Source organism: Palaemon carinicauda, chromosome 13 (assembly GCF_036898095.1).
Source record: "Palaemon carinicauda isolate YSFRI2023 chromosome 13, ASM3689809v2, whole genome shotgun sequence".
Classification (NCBI taxonomy): Eukaryota; Metazoa; Arthropoda; class Malacostraca; order Decapoda; family Palaemonidae; genus Palaemon; species Palaemon carinicauda.
Window position 1 is genome coordinate 125,333,252 of NC_090737.1, and position 25,947 is coordinate 125,359,198.

The 25,947-nt window shown below is 42.1% G+C and overlaps 1 long non-coding RNA gene across 1 annotated transcript in view; it reads left to right on the forward strand.

The window, feature by feature from the left end:
• The window catches only part of LOC137652399 (uncharacterized), a 39,675-nt gene extending 17,566 nt beyond the window's left edge, over window positions 1–22,109 (forward strand). Inside the window, exon 2 of the long non-coding RNA XR_011046271.1 lies at window positions 21,352–22,109. This is a non-coding gene — a long non-coding RNA (uncharacterized lncRNA). The remainder of the gene's footprint in view (window positions 1–21,351) is intronic.
• Window positions 22,110–25,947: the final 3,838 nt, after the last annotated feature.

The window sequence follows — 25,947 nt, forward strand, 5'->3', positions numbered from 1 at the left end:
AAGAAGAACCTCTTGACAGACAATCTTAGCTGTAAGACTGTGCCCAGTAAGGAGTCTGAGGCTCTATCTTAAGAGAACGGCTGCAATTCGTCCTCGAGTGCAAGCATTGTTTGTGAGCATAGGAAGGACGAAGAGGAGGGTCACTAAGAACACTATCTCAGCATGGATTCGCAGGGTCATCCACCATTCCCTGAATCCATACCCTCCTCCGTCACGTCGCCCTAGAGCACATGATGTCAGAGGCATCGCTTCGTCCCTGGCATTCAAGAGAAGCTACTCAGTGACGCAGGTTCTACAAGCAGGGTTTTGGAAGCGTCAAACGACCTTCACAGCCCACTACCTGCAGGACGTGACCCACAGGAGGCTTGATACATTCTCTATCGGCCCTGTGGTGGCTGCACTACAGCTGGTTTAAACCTCAGGCTCCTTAATGGACAAGCAGCAGAAGGTTGAGGGCATTGTTACCCGGTTTTAGTCTGCATGAATGAAAAGATATGCCTGGCCCTTATTCTTTTCTTCACCATCCCCTTGGGGAAAGCAGCATCCTGGGTTCTCTGCACAGCTGACTTCAAACCCCTGCAGGTAAACCATGCTTCCTTGTGTTCCTAGTATTAAGATAATACAGTCGCGTCCCCCATACCCTTACGAGGTGGTATTGGGAACGTCCTAACCTAGAATTCCATCCAATGGACTCCAGGTCAACTTCCTAGGACGAGTCACACTTCATTCCTTCACACTCACGCTTACGTAGGCCGCTGTCCTTGCAGAGCAAGGTACTTGTGAGGTGCAGGGACTCCTTATCTCGAGTTCTACACACTTGGATACGGATTCCCCGGGCAAAAGCCAAAAGCCAGTAACGGCTGGGACTTACCACCCTTTCTTATGGTTGTCACCCTATTTAAATAGCATGGTTTGTATTTCGGTTACGGAACAAATGATAAATTCATAGATAATTTGTATTTTTCCTAACCATACAAACCTTAGCTATTTAATCAAACTTGCCCACCAGCCCTGTCCCCCGGGAAGTCCTACCTCTAAGCAAAGTGAACTAGTTCACCGGTGTGTATGGGGGGAGGGGTAGCTAGCTACCCCTCCCCTACCGTTAAAATTCCAATGGCTCGTCATTTCAGCTACGCCGAAAGTAATACCCTATTTAAATAGCTAAGGTTTGTATAGTTAGGAAAAATATAAATTATCTATGTATTTGTCATTTTTCGATATCCAAGAGTTTTAACAGCTCCTTCCAGGCCAATCGGTATTGTTGATGAAGGACATCATGACTGTATTGGCTCATATAAAAGAGCAATAAGGTACTGTTTCACAGAGGTTTGCTATCTGGCCATCAAAATACTGTGATGGATAGTAGACAATGCGATCTCCATGTCAGCCTGGCTCATGCCAAGAAAGAAGAACCTCTTGACAGACAATCTTAGCTGTAAGACTGTGCCCAGTAAGGAGTCTGAGGCTCTATCTTAAGAGAACGGCTGCAATTCGTCCTCGAGTGCAAGCATTGTTTGTGAGCATAGGAAGGACGAAGAGGAGGGTCACTAAGAACACTATCTCAGCATGGATTCGCAGGGTCATCCACCATTCCCTGAATCCATACCCTCCTCCGTCACGTCGCCCTAGAGCACATGATGTCAGAGGCATCGCTTCGTCCCTGGCATTCAAGAGAAGCTACTCAGTGACGCAGGTTCTACAAGCAGGGTTTTGGAAGCGTCAAACGACCTTCACAGCCCACTACCTGCAGGACGTGACCCACAGGAGGCTTGATACATTCTCTATCGGCCCTGTGGTGGCTGCACTACAGCTGGTTTAAACCTCAGGCTCCTTAATGGACAAGCAGCAGAAGGTTGAGGGCATTGTTACCCGGTTTTAGTCTGCATGAATGAAAAGATATGCCTGGCCCTTATTCTTTTCTTCACCATCCCCTTGGGGAAAGCAGCATCCTGGGTTCTCTGCACAGCTGACTTCAAACCCCTGCAGGTAAACCATGCTTCCTTGTGTTCCTAGTATTAAGATAATACAGTCGCGTCCCCCATACCCTTACGAGGTGGTATTGGGAACGTCCTAACCTAGAATTCCATCCAATGGACTCCAGGTCAACTTCCTAGGACGAGTCACACTTCATTCCTTCACACTCACGCTTACGTAGGCCGCGGTCCTTGCAGAGCAAGGTACTTGTGAGGTGCAGGGACTCCTTATCTCGAGTTCTACACACTTGGATACGGATTCCCCGGGCAAAAGCCAAAAGCCAGTAACGGCTGGGACTTACCACCCTTTCTTATGGTTGTCACCCTATTTAAATAGCATGGTTTGTATTTCGGTTACGGAACAAATGATAAATTCATAGATAATTTGTATTTTTCCTAACCATACAAACCTTAGCTATTTAATCAAACTTGCCCACCAGCCCTGTCCCCCGGGAAGTCCTACCTCTAAGCAAAGTGAACTAGTTCACCGGTGTGTATGGGGGGAGGGGTAGCTAGCTACCCCTCCCCTACCGTTAAAATTCCAATGGCTCGTCATTTCAGCTACGCCGAAAGTAATACCCTATTTAAATAGCTAAGGTTTGTATAGTTAGGAAAAATATAAATTATCTATGTATTTGTCATTTTTCGATATCCAAGAGTTTTAACAGCTCCTTCCAGGCCAATCGGTATTGTTGATGAAGGACATCATGACTGTATTGGCTCATATAAAAGAGCAATAAGGTACTGTTTCACAGAGGTTTGCTATCTGGCCATCAAAATACTGTGATGGATAGTAGACAATGCGATCTCCATGTCAGCCTGGCTCATGCCAAGAAAGAAGAACCTCTTGACAGACAATCTTAGCTGTAAGACTCTGGTGGATGGATCCAAGTTGGCTATAAGTCTTCAGATAGCGACTGTGGGGTTCTCTTAACAATAGATCTGTCGGCGATTTCTCCTAACCAGAAGCTTCCGGTGTATTACTGGCCAGTTCCAGATCTACAGGCGGCATTCCATGGTGTATTCCAGCATCCCTGTGACAACCTAGACATCTACACATTCCCCAAGTTCTGCCTCATGAGGAATCTCCTCAACAAGGTGAAATCATCTCTTGATCTATCGACATTGATAATGCCACTATGGCAACACGCAGAATGGTATCCGGAACCTTTGCTGCTGCTGACTGAGAAGTTTCATTATACGACTTGCTACACCAACCACATGTAGAGATCTACCACAAGACAGGCAGATCCCTATGACTTCACACTTGAAAGTTATCCAGCACCTCCTCTCCGAAGGGGTTTTCACAACCAGTGGCAAAACAGATTTCGGATTACCTTAAAAAGGTCTGCCTACCAGGCAAAGTGGGTGATCTTTTGTGGTTGGTCTCTCTCTCCACTCAGAGCTACTATACCCCTGATTGCTAAATTTTTATTGTATCTCCAAGAAGAAAAACTCTGATCAGTATCAGTGGTTAAAGGCTATTGCTCAGCCTCGAGCCAGATTTTTACTGAAAGGAGTTGACATTTCCTCTTCAGCAGAATTATATATGCTCATACAGAGTTTTGAGCTAATGTGTCCTCAGTCGGAAGTGAAATTCTCCTCCCTGGGATGTAGTTAGAAGTTTTTCCATAGCCTGGAAGAACCAGTCCGAGGCACAATTCAACGATCCGTTGAATCAAGCATCAGACTGAGACTTTAGACTCTTTATACTGTCTTTCTTATCGACTTGGTCTTGTCTAAGAGGATCAGTGAATTACATCGTCCATTCTACATCATCGCCCATTCAAAGGGATGGGGGCAGGTGATGTTCAACTTATCAATGAATTTGTTACCAAGACTCAAAATTTTCTGGTTGCGAACCCTAGGTTCGTGTCCTTCCTGAATTATGTCCTGTGAGGGCGCTATCTCAAGTGCACTAGAGGAGCTCACCCACGAACAAAACACCTCTTTTTAAGCATGGGCAGGGTCAAGAGAAGAGTAACATATCCTAGTTTAGGCATGTTATTATCCAAGCTATTAACCCTTCTGCTCGACATGGGTGTCGACCGAAAGCTCATGACATCTGGGGCATAAGATATACCTGGCATTCAAAAGGAACTTCTCTTTGATGTAGATGTTAATACGTGAATGTGAAAGCATCAGATGACCCTCGCCACCCATTACCTGTAAGACAGGACACTCAGGTCCCAAGGTATCTTAACGCTATGACCTGTGGTGGCTGCTCAGAAAGTGATGTAGCTACATTACCTCCCTCACAAGACTATTAGCAGTCGGTTGAAGACAGAGGTAACGCAGTTAGACTCTGTGATGAGTGTACTGTATAAGGAATGACTGGCCTTTTTTTTCTCATCTTCCCCTCTCTTGGGGTACAGCATCTGAAGCTCTGACACCTGGTTCTCATCAATAGTTGCTAGTTGTTTGAATTCATGTGTGTTCCATTACATCCCCAATCTCCTTGCAAGGGAGTGTTGGAACGTCTGGATCTTTTCTGTGTGTAGTTTCACAAACACATTCCTTTTACATAGCTTAGACAGGGTCATAGTCTGGTTCCCCACTCTCTGTTCTTGGTTGCACGAGCCATCAGCCCTCTGGCATTGTCAAGTGAACGACTCACAAGGTGTCTGAATGCTTATCAAGCTTAGATGTTGCAATCCCAGGTCAAAGGTTAAGGTCAGTTAAAAGAACTTCCACCCTCCTGTGTGTGAGTCGCCTATGCAAAAAACAAAGGTTTGTATTCTTGTAGGAACAAATGCCAAATTTGAAAGTCATTTGTATTTTCCCTAACAACAAGTGTTATTTCTTTACACCTATTGGTCCGCTATCACCTAACCCCCAAGATGTCCCGCCTGCAATCATTGACGTCATAATGAGTGAGTAGGGGGTCAGTGCTTCCCCCTGCTACCACTAGTAACAACTGGTTGACAGCTGCTATCTTCTCCTATGTAAATAACAGGTTTAAATAGTTAGGAAAAATACAAATTAAATTTCAAATTTTTCATATTATTTCGTAGATTTACAGGATATATGGCTTATCCTAAACCATGGTTTTTCATTAAATTATTGTATGCAATATATAACATGATCCTTAGATTCATACAAAGGAACACTATATACTGGGAGAATGCAAAATATTGCTAAAGATTCGGTGATATAAAGACTAAAATAGTAAAAATTATTGTTGTTTTGATAATGTCAAATAGTATTAGTAATTCCATTAGACCAACCCAGGATTTTATAATCATTGAATGAAGTTGGATAGATTTTCCATATAAATTGTTGTTGTGTTTGTTAAAAACGTGTCTCTGGTAAGACAAGGTTTTCAGTGAAATAGTTAGATAGGTTAGTCCATGGTTGAGGTATACCCGATAAATCAAACCAACAATGTTGAATAAGCTCGTCAATTAACTAATCTAGGTCAGGTTAGGGAATCGGTGTGTGATAAGTTTTCCGTACTTAGGGCAAAAGAAGCAAGATGTTGGAGATGGGTAGAATCAGCTGGTTCATGAATTAAAGGTTAACCAGCAAAATTTGAATAAGTTAATAAATGATAGAAGAGCTTGTTATTTTATAGAGGCTCCATACAATATTGATTGAAAATTAAGTATTCAATTTAAATTATGAGAATGATACATTTGCTTGATAAATTTAGGAAATTGCAAGTCTTTTGTCAGTTATAGGAACGAGAAAATACCACAATTTTTAATTTGCACTGAACTTTCTCTATTCAATAATATTCTACACCTGAAATCATTACCCTGCCAATAAATTTAATGTTTGTCCAAATTTATACTAGTCTTTTTCATGACTATCTTCAGTATATTGTGCGTGTCTAACCATGTATCCTCTGTGGTGTAAGGTAGAATGTTTTATCCAGGATGTTATGGTTTATTGCACAACTATACTCTTGTGTACTAATTATAATTCTACTCCTGAAACTGTTACGGTCCCAGTAAATACAATTTTTGCCCATAGTTTATACAAGCTTTATTATAACTATTTTATGGGTAGTGTGTGTCTAACCACTTATCTTTTGGGATATAAAGCAGAATGTTTTATACAGGAAATTATGGTTTAATAAGTACCTCTTTACTAAAATTGAAGGATTGGGTGAACTACCATTTGTCAGTGTTTTACCAAAGGCCAGTCAGTCGAGTATAGTAGCGAAATATTTCCTTGTTTAGGCGGCAATACTTTTCCACTTTTGAGATATGCTTTCAGTTGTAATCTTTGCCATTATAAATGCCATGGACATGTCTAGGTTGCAATTATATCTTTAATTTTATTTTTAATACATTAGAATATTTTGTTAATAGTTTATCACGATCAATATTTTACTAAGAGCATAGTCTTGATGTTGACATGCACTGTAAAATATTTGAATGACTAATATATACTGTGCAATTAACATCTTTCATTTTTTTCAGACCAAAATCATCAAAAGAAGAGATCTATTTAAAGCCTCGTGCTCTAAACAGGAAATTAAACAGCAGCTACACTTTCCCATCGATACCAAGAAGAAGAGAAGAAGACCAACAGCGAAGAATCTTGGATTTACCACAGGAAAAATTCCAGAATGTTGAGGAGGAAGACAAAAAGCCTGATCATTTTGATTCCAGATTTCAAAAGGAGCACCGAATCTTCACAACTGTCCTCAAAGTCTTTTATGGAGTATTAAAATAGCCCCATGAGAAAGTAACAATACCACAAATATCTTGACATGCTTACTGTAGGGTCAATAGTAATCAGTAATTAAAGATTAAAACAAAATACAGTAAATAAGTAATATAAATTTTTCAATATTAATCTTACCCGATGATCATGTAGCTGTCAACTCTGTTGCCCGACAGAAAAATCTAAGGTCGGGATACGCCAGCGATCGCTATACAGGTGGGGGTGTACACAACAGCGCCATCTGTCGAGTAGGTACTCAGGTACTTCTTGTCAACAAGAACTCAATTTTTCCTCTGTCGTGCCACCGGCAAGACCTACTTGGATACGCTGTTGTTTCTGGAGTTGTTTCACGATTTTGGTGATGTATTCGCTCTAGATTTTAGCTTTCGCTATTCAGGAACTTTTATCATTAGCTTATCAAGCTTTTTGATTAGATTTGGATTAATTGTTAATGAACTTTGCTAGATTTTGGATTTCCCCCTTGGCTAATTCAAGAATTCAAGATGTCTGACCATTCTCAAGTCCCTAAGTACAGGCAGTGTAGCGTTAGGGCTTGTTCTAGGCGTCTTCCGAAGGCCTCCATAGATCCTCACACCGTTTGTTCCAATTGTAGGGGTAAATCCTGTCAATTGGAAGATCGATGTGAGGAATGCGCTGGGCTTTCGGAATTCGATTTTAACGAATTCCTAAAGAATGCACGTAGGCTAGAGAAGGATAGGATCAGGAGGAGTTCTTCTCGCTCGTTTGATTTTTCCTCTCCCCATGCCCCTCAACCTTTTCCTTCCCCTGTAGTGGTGACTCCCGAACCTGCTACTAGTGCTCAACCCTCCATGGTGGACATGATGCGTGCCATTCAGGCTCTTGGTGACAGAGTGGAGTCATTAGCTAATGACCGGAATCAACTTTTGGCCGATGTCAAAGAGTTGAAAGCGCAAAGTGCAGTGGGAAGTGTAGTGAGTGCAAGTGAAGTGAAAAGTGTCAGTGTCAGTGTTGCGCATGAGGGTACATCTGTTCGTGCCAGTCGTCCTCCCAGTCCGGGACCTCTTGCAAGCTCCCAAGCCCAGGGGAGAAGCAATGTCGAAGGACCAAAGGGTTCGACAGGCCTTGATCAGCGTACGGATGTACCCTCAGTGGTTGCGGACGTATTTGTCAGAGATCGTCCCATCCACAAACGGACGAGTGAGCCCCCTCATTCCTCGTCTGTGGAAGAAGTTTCTAGGAAGAAACGTTGGACCAAGGTCTCACGACCTCTCAAGCGTAAGGTCCCTTCCGAGCGAGTCCAACGGCCCAGGTGTAGCCACTGGGTCAGTTCGGACTCGCCGCAGTCTTCCGAAGACTGCACACCTCCCAAGAGAGGTAGAGTGGTTCCGCAGCAGGCAATCACTCCGTCTGTTGCCGCACCAACCACGGTAGACCCTAAGTGGTCCATGCTGCAGACTATGCAGTCTCAGCTTGCTTCCTTCATGCAGGAGTATCGTGCTGAGAAGGTTGACACTGCACCTGTTAACCTACAACCTGCCACGGTTGTGCGCTCAGCAGATACTGCGGCTGCCTGCTCCCACACTCCACCTGTGAGAGCTCCACCGCCGATGCGCAGTCGATCCTGCCAGACGCATGTTCATGCTGCACCCTCCGTTGACATGCGTGAGCTACCGCATCAGCAGTGGGAAGGTGCTGTCAAGCTGCCGTGTTTTGACGCAATGCGGCATGCTCCGCAACCCACGGCAGTCCCTCCCACGCACCAGCACTCCGCTTTTGTTGTTGCTAGCTCGCAGACTGACCAGCAGTGGCATGATGTTGGATCCGGTGCAGCTACGCATGCACCCGTGCTGCCGGATTCAGCCGTTCAGCTTTCTGCTCCACCTTTGCCACTTCCTCCTCAGCATTCGGATGATGGAGTATCTGATGACGACGAAGCTGCGCATTTGGACGATCCGCACTCCGACATTGAAGAACCCAAGTCTACGCCTCCCTCCTTAGACTTTAGGAAAGTCCTTGCACTGTTTAGGGAACTGTATCCGGAACAGTTTGTGTCTGCAACCCCGCGCTCACCTCCCTCCGAGTTCGCTTTAGGCATGCAGTCAGCAGCTCCTGCCTTCACGAAACTCGTACTCGCGCGCTCATCCAAGAGAGCTTTGAGGGTACTGGGAGAGTGGTTGCAGTCCAAGAAGCAACTGGGGAAGACTGCCTTCATCTTTCCGCCTACCAAGCTTGCTTCCAAATCTAGCGTCTGGTATGCCACGGGAGAGGAACCCGGCTTGGGAGTTCCTGCCTCTGCCCAGGGCGACTTCTCAAGTCTGGTTGACTCTCCCCGCAGGCTGGCTATGAGACGATCTAAGATTTGCTGGTCCTTTTCTGACATGGACCATCTGTTGAAGGGAGTTTTTCGTGCTTTTGAGATCTTCAACTTCCTCGACTGGTGTTTGGGAGCGTTAAGCAGAAAGACTTCCCCTTCAGATAAGGACTCTGCCATGCTTATCATGTCTAGCATGGACAAAGCCATTCGGGATGGGTCTGGTGAGCTTGCGGCTTCGTACGTGTCTGGAGTGCTTAAGAAGAGAGATCATCTTTGCTCCTTCTTGTCTGCGGGGATCACACCATGCCAGAAGTCGGAGTTGATGTTTGCTCCGCTTTCCAAGTGTCTCTTTCCGGAAGAGCTGATCAAGGGGATTGCTGCCTCGTTGATCCAGAAGGATACCCATGACCTAGTGGCTTTTTCTGCACGTAAAGTCTCTTTACCTTCCGTGCCTAGACCTAGGATGGACACACCAGCATCTAGGTTCATCCCGCCCTTTCGTGGCAGAACCTCCAGCAGAGGAGGTACCCGTGCCGACAGTCATCGTGGCAAAAAGAAGAAGGGTTCCAAGTCCTCAAAAGGCAGAATCTGACTGCCTTCCTCTCCAGACAGCAGTGGGAGCCAGGCTCAAGAACTACTGGCAGGCTTGGGAGAGCAGAGGTGCAGACGCTCAGTCTGTGAAGTTGCTAAGAGAGGGGTTTAGGATTCCGTTCTGGCTCAATCCCCCTCTAGCAACTACTCCCATCAACCTCTCTCCCAACTACAAGGAGGAGGACAAGAGGCTAGCTTTGCAGCAAGAGGTGTCTCTCTTGCTACAAAAGGGAGCGGTAGTCATAGTCCGGGACCATCAATCCCCGGGCTTCTACAACCGTCTCTTCCTGGTAGCGAAGAAGACAGGAGGCTGGAGACCGGTGCTGGACGTCAGTGCTCTCAATGCTTTTGTCACCAAGCAGACGTTCACAATGGAGACGACGAAGTCGGTTCTAGCATCGGTCAGGAAGGAAGACTGGATGGTCTCGTTAGACCTAAAAGACGCGTACTTTCATGTCCCCGTCCATCCAGACTCCCAACCTTTCCTAAGGTTCGTCTTTGGAAAGGTCGTGTACCAGTTCCAAGCCCTGTGCTTTGGCCTAAGCACGGCACCTCTTGTGTTTACCAAACTGATGAGGAATATTGCCAAATTCCTTCACTTGGCAGACATCAGAGCCTCCCTCTATTTGGACGACTGGCTTTTAAGAGCTCCGTCAAGTCGTCGCTGTGTGGAGAATCTCAGATGGACTATGGATCTGACCAAGGAATTGGGTCTCCTGGTCAATATAGAGAAGTCCCAACTCGTCCCATCCCAAACCATTGTCTATCTAGGTATGGAGATTCAGAGTCGAGCTTTTCGGGCTTTTCCGTCGGCCCCCAGGATCAGTCAAGCCCAAGAATGCATCCAGAGCATGCTGAGAAGGAACCGATGTTCAGTCAGGCAGTGGATGAGTCTAACAGGGACACTTTCATCGCTGGCCCAGTTCATCGAGTTAGGGAGACTCCACCTCCGCCCCCTTCAGTATCATCTAGCTGCTCACTGGAAAAAGGACATGACGCTAGAAGCGGTCTCAGTTCCTATATCCGAAGAGATGAGGTCTGCACTGACGTGGTGGAAGAACAGCATTCTTCTCAAGGAAGGTCTACCATTGGCTGTTCAGACCCCCGACCACCTTCTCTTCTCGGACGCATCGGACACGGGCTGGGGTGCGACACTGGACGGACGGGAATGCTCGGGCACGTGGAATCAGGAGCAAAGAACACTTCACATCAACTGCAAGGAGCTTTTGGCAGTTCATCTGGCCTTGAGAAACTTCAAGTCCCTCCTTCTAGGCAAGGTGGTGGAGGTGAACTCCGACAACACTACAGGCTTGGCGTACATCTCCAAGCAAGGAGGGACTCATTCGAGGAAGTTGTTCGAGATCGCAAGGGACCTCCTCACTTGGTCAAGAGATCGAAAGATTTCGCTGGTAACGAGGTTCATTCAAGGCGACATGAATGTCATGGCAGATCGCCTCAGCCGGAAGGGTCAGGTCATCCCCACAGAGTGGACCCTTCACAAGAATGTTTGCAGCAGACTATGGGCCCTGTGGGGTCAACCCACCATAGATCTATTCGCTACCTCGATGACCAAGAGGCTCCCGATTTATTGTTCACCGATTCCGGACCCAGCAGCAGTTCACGTAGATGCCTTTCTTCTGGATTGGTCCCATCTAGACCTGTATGCGTTCCCTCCGTTCAAGATTGTCAACAAGGTACTGCAGAAGTTCGCCTCTCATGAAGGGACACGGTTGACGTTGGTTGTTCCCCTCTGGCCTGCGAGAGAATGGTTCACCGAGGTACTGCAATGGCTAGTGGACGTTCCCAGGACTCTTCCTCTAAGAGTGGACCTTCTGCGTCAGCCGCACGTAAAGAAGGTACACCCAAGCCTCCACGCTCTTCGTCTGACTGCCTTCAGACTATCGAAAGACTCTCAAGAGCTAGAGGCTTTTCGAAGGAGGCAGCCAGAGCGATTGCCAGAGCAAGGAGGACATCCACTCTCAAGGTCTACCAGTCAAAATGGGAAGTCTTCCGAAGCTGGTGCAAGGCGAATGCAGTTTCCTCAACCAGTACCTCTGTAACGCAGATAGCTGACTTCCTTTTACATCTAAGGAATGTAAGATCCCTATCAGCTCCTACGATCAAAGGTTACAGAAGCATGTTGGCAGCAGTCTTCCGCCACAGAGGCTTAGATCTTTCCACCAACAAAGATCTACAGGACCTCCTTAAGTCTTTTGAGACCTCAAAGGAGCGTCGGTTAGCCACACCAGGCTGGAACCTAGACGTGGTTTTAAGATTCCTGATGTCAGCAAGGTTCGAACCGCTTCAATCAGCCTCTTTTAAGGATCTCACATTAAAGACTCTTTTCCTCGTTTGCTTAGCAACAACTAAAAGAGTCAGTGAGATTCACGCCTTCAGCAGGAACATAGGTTTTACATCTGAAACGGCTACATGTTCCTTGCAGCTTGGTTTTTTAGCTAAAAACGAGCTTCCTTCTCGTCCTTGGCCCAAGTCGTTCGAGATCCCAAGCCTGTCCAACTTGGTTGGTAACGAACAAGAGAGAGTACTTTGCCCAGTAAGAGCTCTTAAGTACTATTTAAGACGTACAAAGCCATTACGAGGACAATCAGAAGCTTTATGGTGTTCTATCAAGAAACCTGCTTTACCGATGTCTAAGAACGCAGTTTCTTATTACATCAGGCTTTTGATTAGAGAGGCCCATTCTCATCTGAAGGAAGAAGACCATGCTTTGCTGAAGGTAAGGACACATGAAGTTAGAGCTGTCGCTACTTCAGTGGCCTTCAAACAGAACCGTTCTCTGCAGAGTGTTATGGATGCAACCTATTGGAGAAGCAAGTCAGTGTTCGCATCATTTTACCTCAAAGATGTCCAGTCTCTTTACGAGAACTGCTACACCCTGGGACCATTCGTAGCAGCGAGTGCAGTAGTAGGTGAGGGCTCAACCACTACATTCCCATAATCCCATAACCTTTTTTAATCTTTCTCTTGAAATGCTTTTTATTGTTGTTTTTGGGTTGTACGGAAGGCTAAGAAGCCTTCCGCATCCTGGTTGATTTGGCGGGTGGTCAAATTCTTTCTTGAGAAGCGCCTAGATTAGAGGTTGTGATGAGGTCCTTTAGTATGGGTTGCAGCCCTTCATACTTCAGCACCTAGGAGTCGCTCAGCATCCTAAGAGGATCGCTAGGCTCAGTAAGGAAGACGTACTTAAAAAGGCATAGTAATGGTTCAAGTCGACTTCCTTACCAGGTACTTATTTATTTTATGTTTGTTATTTTGAATAACTGCTAAAATGAAATACGGGATACTTAGCTTCTAATGTTAACGTGTATGCTGGTCTCCACCCACCCCCCTGGGTGTGAATCAGCTACATGATCATCGGGTAAGATTAATATTGAAAAATGTTATTTTCCTTAGTAAAATAAATTTTTGAATATACTTACCCGATGATCATGAATTTAAGGACCCTCCCTTCCTCCCCATAGAGAACCAGTGGACCGAGGAGAAAATTGAGTTCTTGTTGACAAGAAGTACCTGAGTACCTACTCGACAGATGGCGCTGTTGTGTACACCCCCACCTGTATAGCGATCGCTGGCGTATCCCGACCTTAGATTTTTCTGTCGGGCAACAGAGTTGACAGCTACATGATCATCGGGTAAGTATATTCAAAAATTTATTTTACTAAGGAAAATAACATTTTTACAATTAAGATATTGCCAGATTATTTCAAGTTAGTTTTTTCTGGAAGCCGTGAATTTGGTTATAAACATTAAGTATTCCTCACTTAAGTAACAACTATTTTATTTGCTCCTAATCTTTACAAAGTTAGTGCGTAATAAAATAATTTCGGTTAGTTTCTAATTCTTTGTAATTTTCCTGTAAAATACACTAGTTTTTACTTTTTAGTAAATTCTAAGCACCCAAAATATAACTTATAATCAGGTCCTGATCAACATTTATGACCTCGATTGATTTTCTAATTAAAATTCAAATAGCAATCTTAATTATTTGACATCAAAGTAGCATGATCATTCGTTTGTTATTGGCTGGAATCTAGTTAGGGAATACGAATTTACCGAATAATGATGGATTCCTATAACTAACCAAAATAATCAACGGGAATTATTATTGGTGATGTTAAATGGATTGATTTTATATGTATCTTTGTAAATGCTTTTAAGAAATTAGTAAATTGAGTATTAAAAATCAATTAAGCCCAACAAATATCAACGAGGAGGAGATTTTTCTTTAGAATTTTTTTTTTTTTTTAATGATATTAACTTTTAACTAACTGTTAAATTAAGTGTCAATTTCCTCTGGACCTCTAAATATAGTATACTTCTAGATTTTGTCATTGTTCCGTAACTGAAATACAAACCACGCTATTTAATATGGGTAATTACTTTCGGCATAGCCGAAATGACGAGTCATTAGAATTTTAACGAGGGGTTACTGCCCCACCGCTATTTAAGGGTGGGGGGGGTAGGGAGGGTAGCTTGCTACCCCCCTCCCCCACACACACACACACACCTGTGATTGAGTTCACTTTGCTCTTGGCTTGGGTGGCAGACGGATGTGTCCGCTTTCACCCTCGCCTCTTGGACAGCCATTACTAATCTTTCTTTTGCTTTTCCTTTGACAGGGTGTATGTGAAGTTGGCCTCTGCTATGCATAAGTGTCCTGGCTTACCTGACCGCCCTTGTGGCACATTTATGTCGGCGGTTGACACGGATCCCCACACCTTGTGTCCTTAATTGTAGGGGCCAACAGTGTGATAGAGATAAGGTTTGTCATGAGTGTAGGAAGTGGTCTATCTCCCATTGGGAGAGGTTTTTTTCGGTGCCGGAAGAAGAAGTCCAAACGGGATATTTCTCCTTCAAAGGTTTCTTTGTTAAGGGAAAATCCCAAGGACTCTTCTTCCGTGGCCCAAACCTCCTCTGAAGCTCCCACTCAATCGGTTTCTCCCGAGAAGCCGTCGAGTGGTAGCGTAGACCGTAGTTCTGTTGACCGATCCCAGGGTGTGGGAGAGGGGGTTGCCTCCCATAGCGAGGCAGCTCCTCCTCCTCCCCTGGAGGAGGATATTATCATGCCTGTAACTAATAAGGATTTATTACAGCTTTGGGCTTCCTTGGGGGTTCAGGGTTCGCACTCCAAGGAAGCCCTGTTTAACATGATAAAGTTGGGAGCAGCTGTCAAACAGTCGCCGACGGTAGCAGAGATCGATCCTGTCTATCGTCAACGTTGTTGTGGCAGAGGCTTCCGATGAGTTGTCTCAAACCTCTGCTCCTGATGTTGCTGCTGTAGCTGAAGGCTTAGTTCCCCCTCCAAACATCCTTTGAGGGAGGAACTAAGTCCTAAGGTCTCTCCTTCCGGTGATTCTCCCCCTCGGGGGAGTTCATCACAGACTCCTCTTCGGAGGACTGCTGATGGTCAGCCCGCTGACCCCACGGCCCCCAGAGGGCGTATAAGGCGAAAAGCTCCCCTTCCCCTTCGCAGTAAAGGTCTTCCTTCACCTCACAAGGGTGTTAGGAGGCGCCTCTTCGGCTCATCATCTTCGCATTCCTCCGCAGAAGAACCTCGCCATCGTTCACCGACCCTGCCAGCTACATCCTTGGACCTCTCCGCAGATCGTTCGCGATCTTCGGTGGAAGGTCGTCCTTAAAAAGGGCACGCCGACCTTCCACCCACCAGACCTGCTGACCTGCCGTCTCCGTTCCTGGCTGCCGATGCGCTGTAGGCGCCTTCTCATCCCGTTGTAAAACGGGCAACGGTCCCTTCGGGGCATAAAGGGCGTGAGCACAAATTGGTGTCTAAGTCCCTCAAGCGGCAGGTATCCCCTGCGCGCCAACAATATCCTGCTGCAGATGTTCCTGTCTTAGCGCGCCTGCGCGCACAAGCAGTTGTTCCTGTCACTGCGCGCCAACGACCACCTGCGAGCCAGCGCGCACCTGTAATGGTTCCTGCAATAGCGCGCCAGAGCTCACCTGCGTGCAAGCGCTCACCAACTGTTCCTGTTATAGCGTGCCAGCGCTCACCTGCGCGCCAGCGCTCACCTGCGCGCCAGCGCACTTCTATGGAGGTTTCTGAGATAGCGAACAGGCGCTCACCGGACCTCCAGCGCTCTCCAGATCCTCAGTGCGCTACTGTGCGCAAGCGCGCACCTGCAGAGAGTCCTGATATAGCGCGCAACTGTACGCCAGCCCACAGCACTGGAATCTCCTAAGATAGCACACAGGCGCTCACCGGGACTCCAGCGCTCTCCAGATCGCCAGTGCACTTCTGCGTGCCCACGTTCTCCTGCGCGCCAGGCACGCCCACGATCTTTGGATCTGGGCGCAGTGGGGAGAGTAACCTCTTCCCCTGCTCGCCATCATGCGCAGTCTCCAACGCGCGCCCACGAGGTTGCGCATGCGCGCCCTGCACGCCCATCACTTCGGCCAGATATGCGCACTGTGTACCCGCGCACTAGGGATATATCTCCTGCACACGCCCAACGTTATCGCCCTCACGGGCTCTTCGGCAGGATACTGCACGCCCACGCGCGGATGAACAATCGCCTTCGCGCAAGCGCTCATCCAGCCTTCTGCGCGCCCCGTCATCGCCAGTCCATGCCTATGCGCGCCATCGCCCACGCGCGCGCGACCCAGGGCAGAGCCCATCGCGCGAGCACCAGCGCGATTTGTTGTCACGAGGCTGCAGGACATCGCGCGGCCAGGTCATCGTCGTCATGCCCCCCCCCCTCCCCCCACAAGCGCAGCTACCCCTCCCCTACCTCCTCAATGGCTCGCCATTTCAGCTACACCGAAAGTAATACCGAATGTAAATCGCTAAGGTTTGTATGGTTAGGAATAATACAAATTATCTCTGAATTTGTCATTTTGGTGTGACAGAAGGCATGTTACATTGAAAAACAAAAAAGTGGAAAAAGGTGTAGTTTTTATATATCCACTATTAAGGGAACTTGGTTTGAAAAGTCTCATTTAGATATAGGATCTAATTTGTTGCTTGTATTTAATTATACTGGTGTTGAATTAAGTTATAAATTTGTTGAAAATTAATTAAAAATTTCTCATAAAATATTTGATTGGTGCACATTCATTCGTGAAGTTACTGTGCATTGGGTAATGGGTCTGAAAGCTGAAGCTTGCCTTTACCCTCCAACCTAATTACCATAAGTACACAAAGGGTTTTAGGCTGTCTTATATTTGATATGGCTGTGTAAGGGGGTCCCCCTCCCTGCTAGGTAAGGATAAGGCTACTACCTTAGGTTAGGTGGTTTGTTTAGGTAAGCTGGTGGCCTTGTTCGTTACCCATTCTACATGTGCCATTATTCGTACTTTAAACCGATAATTTAATTCATTCCTCACCTAAAAATCCATGTTACCCACTGGGGGTCCCCGAGGATTGGAAAGGTTAACAAACAGCGTAAAAATACTGTTCCTCCTCATAAAAAAGAAAAAAGAAAAAGGGCAGCTTTAGATAAAGTCCTAAGTAATTCATCAGAAAATAAATATTAGTTATTAGTGCCGGAACTATTGTATAGAATTATCAAGGAGGGCCCTGTATCCCTAAATCTGATTTTTGGCACAAGTAAAGGTCAAATTCGTTGAAAACACGCTAGTTAAGCGAAAAAACATATATTTGGCGGATAAACAAGTTTTGCTGCAACTATAATCTTACAGTTTTATTGGTAATGCCAAAGTAAGAGGGTGAAACAACAGCTACGAACTATCTGCTGTGGTTATCTCTATACAACATTCTCCCTCAAGTAAATTATCTTCTGAGACCCATTTTCTATCGATTGCAAACTTTGCTGTTTTTAACGTTGGGCAATTTTAATATGGAAATAAATACAAGAACACAAGCCTACCTTACATTCCTCACCTAACCTATTCTAGAAGCCTTATCCTTACATACTGGGTATGGGGCCTCGTAACTCCTGCGACCCAACCCTTAGACAGCTGTATTCTTAGCTAGGCTGAAAGCTAGTCTGCAATGCCCCAAACTTCCTAGAGTAAAAGCAACATTTTTAGATATCCAAGAGTTTTAACAGCTCCTTTCAGGCCAATCGGTATTGTTGATGAAGGACAACATGACTGTATTGGCTCATATAAACGAGCAGAGGGTTTGCTATCTGGCCATCAAAATACTGTGATGGACAGAAGACAACGCGATCTCCATGTCAGCCTGGCTCATGCCAAGAAAGAAGAACCTCTTGGCAGACAATCTTAGCTTTAAGACTGGCAGATAGATCCAAGTTGTCTTTAAGTCCTCAGATAGTGACTGTGGGGTTCTCTAACAATAGATCTGTCCGCGATTTCTCTCAACCAGAAGCTTCCGCTGCACTACTCGCCAGTTCCAGACCTACAGGTGGCATTCCAGGGTGCATTCCAGCATCCCTGTGACAACTTAGACATCTACACATTCCCCCAGTTCCGTCTTATGAGGAATCTCCTCAACAAGGTGAAATCATCTCTTGAACTATCGACATTGATAATGCCACTATGGCAACACGCAGAATGGTACCCGGAACCTTCTGCTGCTGCTGACTGAGAAGCTTCATTATACGACTTGCTACACCACCCACATGTAGAGATCTACCACAAAACAGGCAGATCCCTCTGACTTCACACTAGGAAGTTATCCAGCACCTCCTCTCAGAGGGGGTTTTCGCAACTAGTGGCAAAACAGATCTCTGATTACCTTAAAAAGGTCTGCCTACCAGGCAAAGTGGGTGATCTTTTGTGGTTGGTGTCGTAGAAGGGGGGTTCTCTCTCTCCACACAGAACTACTATACCCCTGATTGCCAAATTTTTATTGTATCTCCAAGAAGAAAAACTCTGTGATCAGTACCAGTGGTTAAAGGCTATTGCTCAGCCTCAGGCCAGATCTTTAGACTGCAAGGAGTTGACATTTCCTCTTCAGCAGAATTATCTATGCTCATACAGAGCTTTGAGCTAACGTGTCCTCAGTTGGAAGTGAAATTCTCCTCCCTGGGATGTAGTTAAAGTTTTTCCATACCCTGGAAGAACCAGTCCGAGACTCGATTCAACGATCCGTTGAATCAAGCATCAGACTGAGACTTTAAGACTTTTTATACTGTCTTTTTTATCGACTTGGTCTTGTCTAAGAGGATCAGTGAATTACTTGGCCAATTCTACAACATCGCCCATTCAAAGGGATGGGGGCAGGTGATGTTCAACTTATCAATGAATTTGTTACCAAGACTCAAAATATTGTGGTTGCAGACCCTAGGTTCGTGTCCCTGAATTACGTCTCTGTGAGGGCGCTATCTCAAGTGCACTAGAGGAGCTCACCCACGAACAAAACACACCTTTTTCAGCATGGGCAGGGTCAAGAGAAGAGTAACAAAAAATAGCATATCCTAGATTAGGCATGTTATTATCCAAGCTATTAACCCTTCTGCTCAACATGGGTGTCGACCGAAAGCTCATGGCATCTTGGGCATAAGCATATACCTGGCATTCAAAAGGAACTTCTCTTTGATGTAGGTGTTAATACGGGAATGTGAAAGCATCAGATGACCCTCACCACCATTACCTGTAAGACAGGACACCAGGTCCCTAGGTATCTTAACGCTATGACCTGTGGTGGCTGCTCAGAAAGTGATCTAGCTACATTACCTCCCTCACAAGACTATTAGCAGTCGGTTGAAGACAGAGGTAACGCAGTTAGACACTGTGATGAGTGTATGAGGAATGACTGGCCTTTTTTTTTCTTTTCTCATCTTCCCCTCTCTTGGGGTACAGCATCTGAAGCTCTGACACCTGGTTCTCATCAATAGTTGCTAGTTGCTTGAATTCATGTGTGTTCCATTACATCCCCAATCTCCTTGCAAGGGGGAGTTGAACGTCTGGATCTTTTCTGTGTGTAATTTCACAAACACATTCCTTATACATAGCTTAGACAGGGTCATAGTCTGGTTCCCCACTCACTGTTCTTGGTTGCACGAGCCATCAGCTCTCTGGCATTGTCAAGTGAACGGCTCACAAGGTGTCTGAATGCTTATCAAGCTTAGATGTTGTAATCCCAGGTCAAAGGTTAAGGTCAGTTAAAAGAACGTCCACCCTCCTGTGTGTGAGTCGCTTATGTAAAGAACAAATGTTTTTATTCGTGTTGGAACAAATGCCAAATTTGAAAGTCATTTGTATTTTCCCTAACAACAAATGTTATTTCTTTACACCTATTGGCCCGCTATCACCTAACCCCCAAGATGTCCCGTCTGCAATCAGTGACGTGATAGTGAGTGAATAGGGGGTCACTGCTATCCCCCTACTACCACTAGTAACAACTGTTTGACAGCTGCTATCTTCTCTTATGTAAATAACAGGTTTAAATAGTTAGGAAAAATACAAATTAGATTTCAAATTTTTCATATTATTAATTCGTAGATTTACAGGATATATGGCTAATCCTAAACCATAGTTTTTCATTAAATTGTTGTATACAATATATAACATGATACGTAGATTCATATAGAGGAACACTATATACTGGGAGAATGCCAAATATTGCTAAAGATTCGGTGATATAAAGACTATGATAGTAAAAATTATTATTGTTTTGTTAATGTCTAATAGGATTAGTAATTCCATTAGACCAACCCAGGATTTTAGAATCATTGAATGAAGTTGGATATATTTTCCATATAAATTGTTGTTGTGTTTGTTAAAAACGTGTCTCTGGTAAGACAAAGTTTTCACTTAAATAGTTAGATAGGTTAGCCCATGAATGAGGTATACCCAATAAATCAAATCAACAATGTTGAATAGTCTTGTCAATTAACTAATCTAGGTTCGGTTAGGGAATCAGTGTGTGATAAGTTTTCCGTACTTAACAGCAAAAAAAGCAAGATGTTGGATATGGGTAGAATAAGCTGGTTCGTGAATTGAAGGTTAACCAGCAAAATCACTTGAATAAGTTAATAAATGACAGAAGAGCTTGTTAGTTTATAGAGGCTCCATACAATATTGATTGAAAATTAAGTATTTTATTTCAATTATGAGAATGATACATTTGCTTGATAAATTTAGGAAATTGCAAGTCTTTTGTCAGTTATAGGAACGAGAAAATACCACAATTTTTAATTTGCACTGAACTCTATTCAGTAATATTCTACACCTAAAATCATTACCGTGCCAATAAATTCAATGTTTGCCCAAATTTATGCTAGTCTTTTTCATGACTATCTTATGTATATTGTGAGTGTCTAACCATGTATCCTCTGTGGTGTAAGGTAGAATGTTTTATCCAGGATGTTATGGTTTATTGCACAACACTATTCTCTTGTGTACTAATTATAATTCTACTCTTGAAACTGTTACGGTCCCAGTAAATTAAATTTTTGCCCATAGTTTATACAAGCTTTATTATAACTATTTTATGGGTATTGTGTGTATAACCACATATATAATGGGGTATAAAGCAGAATGTTTTATACAAGAAATTATGGTTTAATAAGTACCTCTTGACTAAATTTGAAGGGTTGGGAGAACCACCGTTAGTCAGTGTTTCACCAAAGTCGACTATAGTAGTGAAATATTTCCTTGTTTAGGCGGCAATACTTTTCCACTTTGAGATATACTTTCAATTGTAATCTTTGCCATTACAAATGCCATGGACATGTCTAGGTTGCAATTATATCCTTGATTTTATGTTTAGTACATTAGAATATTTCATTTTTATAGTTTATCACGATCGATATTTTACTAAGAGCAGTGTCTTGATATTGACATGCACTGTAAAATATTTGAATGATTAATATATACTGTGCAATTAACATCTTTCATTTTTTTCAGACCAGAATCATCAAAAGAAGAGACATCTATTTAAAGCCTCGTTCTCTAAACAGGAAATTAAACAGCAACTACACTTTCCCATCGATACCAAGAAGAAGAGAGGAAGACCAACAGCGAATAATCTTGGATTTACCACAGGAAAAATTCCAGAATGTTGAGGAGGAAGACAAAAAGCCTGATAATTTTATTGATTCCAGATTTCAAAAGGAGCACCGAATCTTCACAACTGTCCTCATAGTCTTATGGCGTATTAAAATAGCCCCATGAGAAAGTAACAATACTACAAATATCTTGACATGCTTAATTTACCAGTTATTTATATCCCTTAGGTTCATTAGTAATCAGTAATTAAAGATTAAAACAAAATTTAGTGAATAAGTAATATAAATTTTTACGATTAAGATATTGCCAGATTATTTCAAGTTATTTTTTTTTCTTTTTTTTTTTTTGAAGCCAGGAATTTGGTTATAATTCTTAATTATTCACAGTTAAGTAACAACTATTTTATTTGCTGTTTTTCTAGTGCGCAATAGGATAATTTCAGTTAGTTTCTACTTCTATGTAATTTTCCTGTAAAATACACTCGTGATTTTACTTTTTAGTAAATTCTAAGCACCCAAAATTTAACTTGATAATAAGGTCCTGATCAACATTTATGAGCTCGATTGATTTTCTAATTAAAATTCAAATTGCTATCTTAATTAATATTTGATATCAAAGTAGCACAATCATTCGTTTATTATTGCCTAAAAACTAGTTAGAGAATTTACCGAATGATGATAGATTCCTATAATCAATTAAAATAATCAACGGGAATTATTATTGGTAATGTTAGATGGATTGATTTTATATGTATCATTGTAAATGCTTTTGAGAAATGAGGAAATTCAGTATTAAAAATCAATTAAGATTTTTCTTTAGATTTTTTTTTATGATTTTGACTAAACTGTTAAATCGTGTCAAAATCCTCTGGACCTCTGAATATAATGTACTTCTAGATCATATCCTTTTTAAAATTATTTAAAGTACCGTAAACAAGTTATATAAATGTTTGAGTGGGAGCTTATGATTATTCATCTGTTTAGTAATTTATTCAAATTAATTCTAATTCATTATACTATCTGTGTATTAAAGTACATTAATTCCATGTGAATATAACCTTCAACTGATAACTTCATCTTTATGAAAATCCTTTCATCTTTGTCTCTGTATAGTATTTAATCTAGCTTTCGAGACTGTCAATTCATTGAGTTTATTTTGGGCAACGTCGTATTTAGGCCTTTGTTATCTTAAAAGGTTTAAACAGATATACATTATTGAAAAAAAAGTCTAGCCCTCTAATTAGCCACAACTTTCCACAACTATTGATATCCTCTTACATTAGTGACGTAATTTGTTTGTCCGAAAATTCCCTTTAGCCCAGTACTAGTATTATTTTTCATATTTCATTATAAAAAAAAAATTATTTTTCTAATAGTTTTACATATTGTATGAACAATCATATTTTTTAAAGGAATCACTGTATTTAAGGTCTTAAGTAGTATTGCAAAGCAATAGAAGGCTAATATACTCTCTCTCTCTCTCTCTCTCTCTCTCTCTCTCTCTCTCTCTCTCTCTCTCTCTCTCTCTCTCTCTCTCTCTCTCGAAATTAAGGTTATATTCACAATAAAACTATAAATTTCAAAATCATTTTAAATTGTTATAAAACTTTTTCCTAACTTGTCCAAGTTTAATCTTAAAACTTAATATAAAATGTTTGTGTTTTTTGTTAAACTGGTCATTTTAGTAAAATAGCAATATTTTTTATTATTCTGGTCACTCTCAACACTCCAAATGCTTGTTTGCAGTAGAATATACTCTTTATTCTGGTGAACGGGAATTTGTATTTCAAAACATTAGATTTACAAAATTCGTATTGAAATGATAAAATAACTTGTGTACTGGCTTTAAGCTTTGAATATTCTTAATACTAAAGATGTAATTAACTGTCTCTTGCTCGTGTAAAATTTAGCGTATGTTGTTGATAGTTGTAGTTTGGGATATTTTACAAGTCAAATTTATATCAATAGGTTTTATGAAATGAATAGCAAATTGATTTGAATTGCAGAGAAGCATTAGTTTTTCCATAATTGTCTTATGAGAGAAGGAAGCGATTAGTTAAATAGTTTTGAAGTCAACGTTTACGATATTTCTTACATTGGATGTTCTAAGAATAGTTTTAATGTAAAACTAAATTATTCCTGAAAAGGTTAAAGGAGTTGTTATACATAATGAAACGGTCCAGATTGATATTTTATAAAGAGACATTGCTCAGACACATTTAGTTCTTGATACGTAGGATAAATATAAAGGGATATAGGATGGGAGGAATTACACTTTTAAGTGCCTTGGAGGGAAAAAAATAATCATGTCTTGTTTAATTATTTAGGACAATAGGGGAATAATTGCCTATAGGGAAGCTCAAAAGAAAAGAATATGAATTTATTAAAAGCATTTAGCGAATGTCTGAGATTCCAATTAATGGAGAATTTTGAAGGATTATTTCAAAAGTTAGTTCCTTGAAATTTACATTTTACAGATTTAGAGGGTTGAAAATATCACTTAGTAAAAATGTAGATTGCATCTTTTAAACCTATCAAGGGTCGTTTTATAGGTGGAATTGCTTTGCAAAACTAAAATTTAACCATATATATACAGGATGGGAATCGAAAATGGTGATGTGACTTGAAAATGGCAATTAAACATATCCAATGCTTAAAATCAGTTGCATATAATATGTAATTCAATACTAAATTTCGATTTTATTAGTTTTTCAGTGTTATATTCAAATGTTAATCATTAAAACTTTGAGATGTGAAATACTTGTATAACTCATAGCTGTACATTGGTTAGAATTATTTATTTCAAATATTTTGTTATATTTTAATGTGTGTGGACGAAAATATTTCAAGATACAAGAGCAGTAGTCCTGAATGATAATTTATGGCAAAAGGTACATACCAGAACTAAAGGTATAAGTACATAATAAGTAAAAGTAGGCTATCCACCATTTGGATGTCACTGGTTAGTAATATCCCCCTTCTGAGTGGGGATAGCTTAACGTGGTGAAAGGGTTTGTGTATCGCCCTGTTCAGCAAAGCTGGACTAGTTATGGTCACCTATACTAGGTTGGTTTGCTATGAACGCTCATACTAAGTCTTCCAACATCACCAATCTACAATAGGAAGCATGGTGATAAAATTGCCAAATTCCAGACATGAAAAATTACATGTCTGAGGCCTTTTTCCTGCAGCAAACTAGAAATGGCAGCATTTGTATTTTTTTTTTTTTTTTAGTAATATGGGTATTACGAAATAATTTCTTATATCTTGGTTGCATTATCAATCAGAAATCTGGAAAGGATTAATTCATATTTGAATAGGTAATCAGACTCAACTTCATTCATAACAGAAATAACATTTTAAGTTGGCTTCCCAGGATAGGTCATTTCTTAATGTCCCCCCCAGGAGGTATGTTAAAAGAATAAGATTTTGGTCATTTGTAAAACCGGAGATAGAAATGTAAGTCTTAGTCTTTTATGAGAGTTTGGTTCACTGCACAATTTTTTTTTTTGGGGGGGGGGGGTTAAACTTAAAACTATTTGATATGCACAGGCTCTCATTGTCCGACTGATAATGAAACTAGGATATAACTAAAGTAGACATTAATGCCTATTATACTAACCACGTTAGTCAGAATGTTAGGCCATCTACCTTTACTCATTCAATATCTATAGCATTGCTATGAGCAGTGTTATATTACTTCATTGCCGTAAATTATCATTCAAAACCATTGCTCTTCTATCTTGTGTATTTTTGTCTTGGGCAATTACTTTTAGGCAATTGACTTTGGGTGGCGTATGTTATTCACTGCAATGTATTTGAAATCTTAGCTTTCATTAAATAGCACATATGCCAATATGTTCTATTTAATGACATGTCTCTTGATTGCAATAAATACTTTCTTATTCTGGAGCTCACGAGTAGTGTGCTCATAAGGCTTCTCGTGAAAGAAAAAAGATCACTGCTTTGCTTTCTGTAGCAATTTAAGTAAAAAGCCTTTCAAGTAATTATAATTTTAGTGATATTGAACTTCATTAAACTGTTAAGATATCTTTACCGTACTCAAACATTGTAACATCTTAAGGAAAATGGAAATAAAATGCATATAGAATTACACTTTTTAATTTAGTTTACCTTATACAAAATGAAAATTAAAGAAAACAATGAAAATGAGAAGAAAACGGAATGACCAAGAAAACGGAATTTAAGACATTGTCCCTATATTAAACCTCATATGGCGGAGTGTTCTCCCTAATCGCCCCCCTACCCCTTAAAGTACCAGCAAATGCCTTATTCCCCACGAAAAAGGGCTAAAAGGCTCATGAAATAGTCCTTTATCCTAACTAGTCACGTTCCCATCTGGAGTGTTATTGAATCCCCCACATACAGAGTTCGTTCAACCCCCACTGGGGGATAAGAGCACCAGTACCAATGTTTCATGATATATTGAAAGTCAAGATGGCCGAACTGTCTGTTATTTAGGATCAAAGTCCAC